The sequence below is a fragment of the Entelurus aequoreus genome, linkage group LG13 (assembly GCF_033978785.1).
Source record: "Entelurus aequoreus isolate RoL-2023_Sb linkage group LG13, RoL_Eaeq_v1.1, whole genome shotgun sequence".
Classification (NCBI taxonomy): Eukaryota; Metazoa; Chordata; class Actinopteri; order Syngnathiformes; family Syngnathidae; genus Entelurus; species Entelurus aequoreus.
The window spans coordinates 23867134-23874382 of NC_084743.1; the positions used below are offsets into that span (position 1 = coordinate 23867134).

The window sequence follows — 7249 nt, forward strand, 5'->3', positions numbered from 1 at the left end:
AGAATGGGCCGCTCTCAGTGATTTCCAGCGTGGAACTGTCATAGGATGCCACCTGTGCAACAAATCCAGTCGTGAAATGTTCTCGCACCTAAATATTCCAAAGTCAACTTTATTATAAGAAAAGTGAAGAGTTTGGGAACAACAGCAACCAAGTGGTAGGCCACGTAAACTGACAGAAAGGGGTCAGTGGATGCTGAAGCGCATAGTGCAAAGACTTTCTGCACAGTCAGTTGCTACAGAGCTCCAAACTTCATGTGACCTTCCAATTAGCCCCCCATACATGGAATGGGTTTCCATGGCCGAGCAGCTGCATCTAAGCCATACATCACCAAGCCCGATGCAAAGTGTCGGATGCAGTGGTGTAAAGCACATCGCCACTGGAGACGCCTTCTCTGGAGTGATGAATCACGCTTTTCCATCTGGCAATCTGATGGACGAGTCTGGGTTTGGAGGTTGCCAGGACTGCATTGTGCCGAGTGTGAAATTTGGTGGAGGAGGAATTATGGTGTGTGGTTGTTTTCAGGAGTTGGGGTTGGCCCCTTAGTTCCAGTGAAACTTTTGGCTTACATTTTGGTGGAAAACAGAAATATAAACCAGATGTTCTATTTTATGGCTGTGTATGACTCTCTTTACGACACAAGCATATTTTAGCTAAATAGATCTGCCGTGCTGCGCCGTCTGTAAAGTACAGAAGCGTTGTGTATGTTTAGCGCAGAGATGCGGTACGCCACCGGCATGGCGACGTTGGCGCAGACAGTCGGACAGTGGAATCTGCCACACTGACTAGAATTGAAACGGAAAGGGTCAGCCGCTGTGGCGCCCCTGTTCCGCAGCCATTACGCATCCAGTGGAAAACAAAAGATGATTTATGTGTGGTAATAAAAAAAGTGCTGGCAATCATCTTAGATAATGACTGTTTTGAGCTGATGATTTACAGTAGAGGTATAATTTCACTGAACTGAGTCTGATTAATGCACGCCGGGGCAAACCGGGTGGGTAAATTAGCTATTCAGCTATAACTAAACATAAAACATACAGTGATGATGGCAAGTAGGTCAATGTATGTACATTTATGGATTTAAACTGCATCTTATATTCAAATCCTACTAATATATTAATACTCCTCTGTTCTATACATCCATACTGCATCAACTAGTCCAATGAATCTGACATTAGAAAAAGTAAAACGTTTACTTTAGCACTTTGTTAAAGAGTTTTTGCTCTGTTAATGAACATAATTAAGATACTAGATTACAAATCGTAATTAACGCTCTCAAAGCTTTTCCAGAAGTTTCATCAGTAATAATGGTGTTCAGCTCATCGAGCAGAGATTCACCTTAATTGTCAATTATATTGGTGATGTCGCAGCATGAGATGCAGGCAGGAAAAACTCAAATAAGGTTTAATTCATAATTATCATTACTAATTGAGGAGGCAGAGTCCAGGGAAGCAAGCGCACAAGTTAAGGCAGAAAAGATAATGAAACAGGAACAAGCAAGGCTGCAAAAGATATGATGCAATGTGTCAAAACATAACAATAAGCCCCAAAAGGACGGAACGGAAGCAGGAACTGCATTCGCTTCATTAAAGTTGAGATGTGCTGGTATATAAGTTCAACAAGAAATAGAAAATACATGGAGGTTGTTACAGGGTACTCAATAAATCCAGATTTTTAAAAATGATCAATAATTTCTATAATCTTCGATGTATTACCGTGCCCAGTCCTCTGGAAAACGTTCTTGATGTTGTCATACATTTTAGCATTACAGCAGGGCTTTTTAACTGGCAGCCAGAGGCTAAATCCGGGCCGGAATGGCTCTGGTTCAGTTCTGTGACGATCTGTCACGTCACTTCTGGTGGTGGTTGCTTGTTTGGTGTTTGTTTCCTGTCGGCGCTCTTATTTTTGTTCCACTTTCTGTAATGTTTATGGGGGGAGTGTAGACGGCACAGACCACAAGAGGGCGTAGTAAGCTCAATGATTTATTATATATATGCACTATAAATATAATAAACAATACTAATAATATCAACTAGAGAATGGAGTGTGACAAATCCAAAAGGAGTGTATGGTGTGAGACTATGTGTTGGAATTAATGAGTGTCTTACCGGGAGTGTTGAGCGAGAGAGGCGGAAGTCCCGAAGGGGAAAGGCAGGCTCGAGTGTCCGTGAGACAGGCAGGTTTTCGGGGGGTATAGCCAGGCGTCAAAAGGGTCCGTGTCCAAGCAGGGGTTGAAGATCGAGGGAGGCAGTCCAAAGTCCAAAGGGGAGTCGAGGCACACTGCTCAATCACGGGAGACACGGGAAGTACTGCGGGAAACACAAGGGGCATAAGACACGGGAACTGGGAAGACACAGAGAAAGATCAAGTACGCGGGAGGGAAGCCAGAGACGGGATACTTACTACGAGGAGTTAACTACGTTCCGGCCCAGGATCTTCGGGTCCGCTGGTCTTTATACTGCTCGCCTTCATCAGTCCCAGGTGCGCGGATTGCTGATGGCCTGCACCCTTGCCGGTGTGTGGCCGCGATGCGGCCAGAGCGAGCAGTGGCGTGTCCTGGCGCGCTGCCAGCGGAGGCATCGGCAGAGCTTGCAGCAGAAGACATGCGGGACTGCGAATGCGACGTGACACTTCCTGCTTTTTGGACCTCTGACCATGCAGTGTGAACGTAGCCTTTGACAAAAAAATCATGTGTCTACTAGTGTTACCGATACCAATATTTTGGCACCGGTAATGTATTTCGATACCACAAAAAATTGCATTATTGGCTTTATTTTAACAACAAATCTTACGGTACATTAAACATATGTTTCTTATTGCAAGTTTGTCCTTAAATAAAATAGTAGACATACAAGACAACTTGTCTTTTTTTAGTAAGCAGGCAAACAAAGGCTCCTAACTTAGCTGCTGACATATGCAGTAACATATTGTGTCATTTTCCATTCTATTATTTTGTCAAAAGTATTAAGGACAAGTGGTAGGAAATTAGTTATCAATCTACTTGTTCATTTACTGTTAATATATGTTTACTTTCTCTTTTAACATGTTCTATCTACACTTCTGTTAAAATGTAATAACCACTTATTCTTCTATCGTTTGGATGCTTTACATTAGTTTTGGATGATACCACAAATTTGGGTATCAATCCGATACCAAGTCGTTACAGGATCATACATTGGTCATATTCAAAGTCCTCATGTGTCCAGGGACATATTTTCTGGGTTTATAAACATATTATAAACTTTAAAAAAACGAAAGAAGAATTTGTGATGCTAAAAGATATTGATGTAATCATAGTAGTATTGACAAGATACGCTCCTGTACTTGGTGTCATTACAGTGGATGTCAGGTATAGATCCACCAATGGCGTTTGTTTACATTGGGGCGCCGGTGAGCTACAGTGTGTGGTGAAGCATCTTTAGCTATTCCTGGTCCTGCAGGGATGATTTGTCACCATGGAGGCGAGGATTAGTGATTTAGAAGTAGCTAAAACACTGCAGGCTGCGGATGGACTTTAGCAGCTAGCTAGCTAGCCATTTCTTAAAGCACCTCTTCCTGGGGGTGTTTCAGTGTTATAACTTCCCCTTTATCTTTAGTTTTTAGACCAAAATGCGTCCGTTCTCCCTTTTCTGTCTACACACTGTGTCTGCTTGTAAGTACTCCGTGATTGAGCGCTGTCGAACATGCTCGTCTGCTCGTAAACCAGCAATGACGCGACGTGACGATGATGGGGGGACCGGTACTTTTTAGAGGCGGAGTACTAATACTAATACCGGTATACCGTACAAACACTAGTATCTACTGTAGAGGACTCTGGTTCTCTGGAATATGCAAAACAAGACTAACAGTGAAGGGACAAGTCTGGCCCCTCCGATCCTTAGCTTTCTGGAAATCCATCCATTCATTAATTTTCTACTGCTTATCCCTTTCGGGGTCACGGGAGGTCGCTGGAGTCTATATCAGCTGCATTCGGGCGGAAGTGTAGCACCCAAAACAATTTAGTTGAATATCCCTGCATCACAGCTTCAATCAAGTCTACAAGCATAGCCTCAGTCCATAGCACCTACTCAGACATTGGTAGTTTTCCCCTTTAGAGCCTATTTAAGGTTGTTACAAACAGTTAAACATTAACCAATCTAGTATACCGTATTTCCTTGAATTGGCGCCGGGAATATAGTATTCGCCTGCCTAGAATTACAGCCGGGTCAAATTCGATTCGCAAAATAATTAGCGCATGCTTGGCACTTCCGCCGGGTCAAATATGAGTCATTAAATGACTCCCGCCTCCTGGTGGTAGAGGGCGCTAGTGATCCTTCTTGCGACTACCAGTACTGCAGGAGACAGGTACTGCAGAAGAAGACAACAAGCAGCAAGCATGCAGCAATTGTTTGCTTGCACTTTTACCATGGAGGATTACATATCTAAAATAAAACCGTTTTCTAAACTGGACTTTCAATCGAAGCAGGAGGTAATAATTAAAGGAATATCTCCAGAGACTTTTAAAATTGAAGAAAGATGAGAAAGACTGCCTTTGATCAGAAGCAGCTGCACATGGACCCATTTACAAGTAAAGGTAAGATCATAATAACGTTTTTTTTTATTAAATGTGCTTTTCATGATAAGGTATGCGCCGGAGTGAGAAGAGGTTTTAAAATAATTAGAGCATGCTTGCTCATTCCGCATGGTTTTGGTAACCGCAGGAGTGAGAAGAGGTTTTAAATTAATTAGCGCCCCTGCGGCTATTCAAGGAAATACGGTAATCATGTTTGAAGGTTATTGCTTAATCTGCTTAAGTGACCCTATTTGCCCATACTGTGTATGGAGTGTGATTGCAGGAATGGTTAACATTCAAGCGGTATGTTTTTGAGGAGTAATTAAAAGTATTGATGAAATTAGTTTGTAGTACTGTAATTACCGGACTACAATATTTTTTACAGTCATTCAATGACTGTAAATAATGTAAAAACAAGAGTATAAAGAAGTCATACTGTTCCATTACCTCTGTTCATACTACTGTCACTACTCAACTGCCAAAAGAACTGTAGACACCTTAATATTTATTACTTCCTATACTGTATATACTGTTATACTATTTGATATTGCACTGGTACTGTATGTGACTACTGTACTTTTACTTGTACTGATACTTCTACCATAACTACTGGGACTTATTGTGCAACTTATTGTCTTGTAATTAATGTACATCAGAGCTATTCAAATTGTTGTATTTGTTGTATTTAGTGTATTAGATTCAGCAACTTGTGTTTGGATCCCACTGTACGCAATATATTAAGAGCATGTAAAAAAGCATTTCACTGTGGTGTGGTGTACTCTGCATGTGACGAATAAAACCTTTGAACCTTGAACCTTGAACCTAGTCAAGCAAGTCAAACACCTGACAAAGTCCAACCTTTTACCTAAAGAACATCGCCCGTCTCTATTCAGGCTTCTTACATGTGTAGTACAGTTTCTGTATGAGCAAACTCTGCCTGTCAGTGTGAATATGAGTGGTGTGTCCTTGACCGGTTCAAGTATTTATCCTACTTTGGAATATATCATGGCCGAGTTGGAATATGTCATGGCAATGAAAGCATGCATGAAATATGATGCCTGCATATGGAAATTAGGCCTTGATTATATATGTGGTAAAATTAACTAGGACAACAATAACTGCAATATGTGACTGCAGCATATAAAGTTCCTGAAGCCTAAATCCAACACATTTTTCCGTCCTGTGACCGATCAGTTTATCTTTCAACGGCAGATAAGCCGTTTTTAATTTTTGAGGCGCTTTCCTACCAACATTAGGACTTTGGATTGATATTTATCAAAAACTATAGAGAGTGGGTTAGACCATATTCCGTCCTACGTGTCTGTTTCCGTGACGTAAACAAGTTGACAGATAGCTAACATGAAGATTCCAAAGAAAGGGAAGAAAGAGTCCAGGCCTTTTATATTTAAGAAGCTTTAGTGGTTTTCACAGGGAATGCACTTTTCCTTTCTTCTTGTCTAATTGGTCATTTCTTTCTTTGTTGTTATTATTGTAAAACTGTATAAAGAGACACCAAATATATGTCAAATAAACACCATTAAGTAACTACATTTCCATCAATGTTTGCTGCATAATATGTTTTCACACATACACACACAGCCCACACAATAGCATGTAAACAGTGCTCATAAAGTGATGTAAATAGCCCTATATAGCCCATGTAATACTCATAGCCACACATGAATAGGATTTACATTTATAAACATTGCACCCTCCCTTAGAGGAGTGAGCGAGCGAGCAAAGAAGCTACATGCTAAGTAGCAACAAGCTAAACAGCAGAACAAGCTATCGTCGCACAGCGCTATTTCTACATTTACACACACACACAACGTCTTCATGTTACTCATAAAACAGACACAAGACTTACAGACAATGTTTCCAAGGCACTTTGTGGGAAGAAACAACAAACTTGGAGCGCTGAAACACGTAAACCTGTCTTGTGTGTAAACAAGTGGGCGTCTGACTGTCGTGCTGAGACTACCGGAAACTAGAGGAGGGACCAACTCGCCTTCAAAATAAAAGTCCCTTCTTATTACCTGATAATGTTACGTCACAGACCACTACTAATAACAATATAATAATGGATCATATGTATATAGAGCTTTTCATTGTGCTTTACACTTGAGTACTGAACTGAACTGAGAACCCATCATTCATTCACTCTATATTCAAAGGCAAGTGGCAACACAAAGGGCTTCACACCAAATTAAAAATTTAAAAAGAGACAAACACGCACGCACACACACACACACAACACACACAGCACTATTGACAATAACAAAACAAATCATGGCCTGGCACTAAGGCGTCCACACTGGAGAATAACTACAATTAACGCCTTCTAAAAAGATAGTATAAAACATATTTTAAAATAAGTGGAAACAATCAAATATAAATAATAGATTAATAGATTAATAAAAACATGTGTGGTGAAGATGGCTGCCGGCTAGATGCACGGGGTGACACAGCTCCAACAGTTCATGAAAAAGCTTGAAAATAAGTTCACATCCATCCAGCAGAGCAACATTTTCATGTTTATAAGGAAGATAAACATCAAACTGTCGGATCATTTTTGTGATTTTGGACTTGTTGGAGACTTTTTGATGACATGTGCTCCAATGCATTGACACGCCATCAATACTGGATTGCCTGGAATCAGAAAGTATTTTGAAAGATCAACTGGATTCTAAAAGTACTTT

General features: G+C 40.8%; 1 long non-coding RNA gene across 1 annotated transcript; it reads right to left on the reverse strand.

The window, feature by feature from the left end:
* Positions 1–895: 895 nt before the first annotated feature.
* Positions 896–6504, reverse strand: LOC133663790 (uncharacterized). Its single transcript, XR_009828410.1, has 4 exons — positions 6418–6504; positions 2402–2671; positions 2107–2307; positions 896–1915 (listed from the first exon to the last, which is right to left on the reverse strand). It is a non-coding gene; the product is annotated as an uncharacterized LOC133663790 (long non-coding RNA).
* Between the last annotated feature and the right edge of the window lie 745 nt (positions 6505–7249).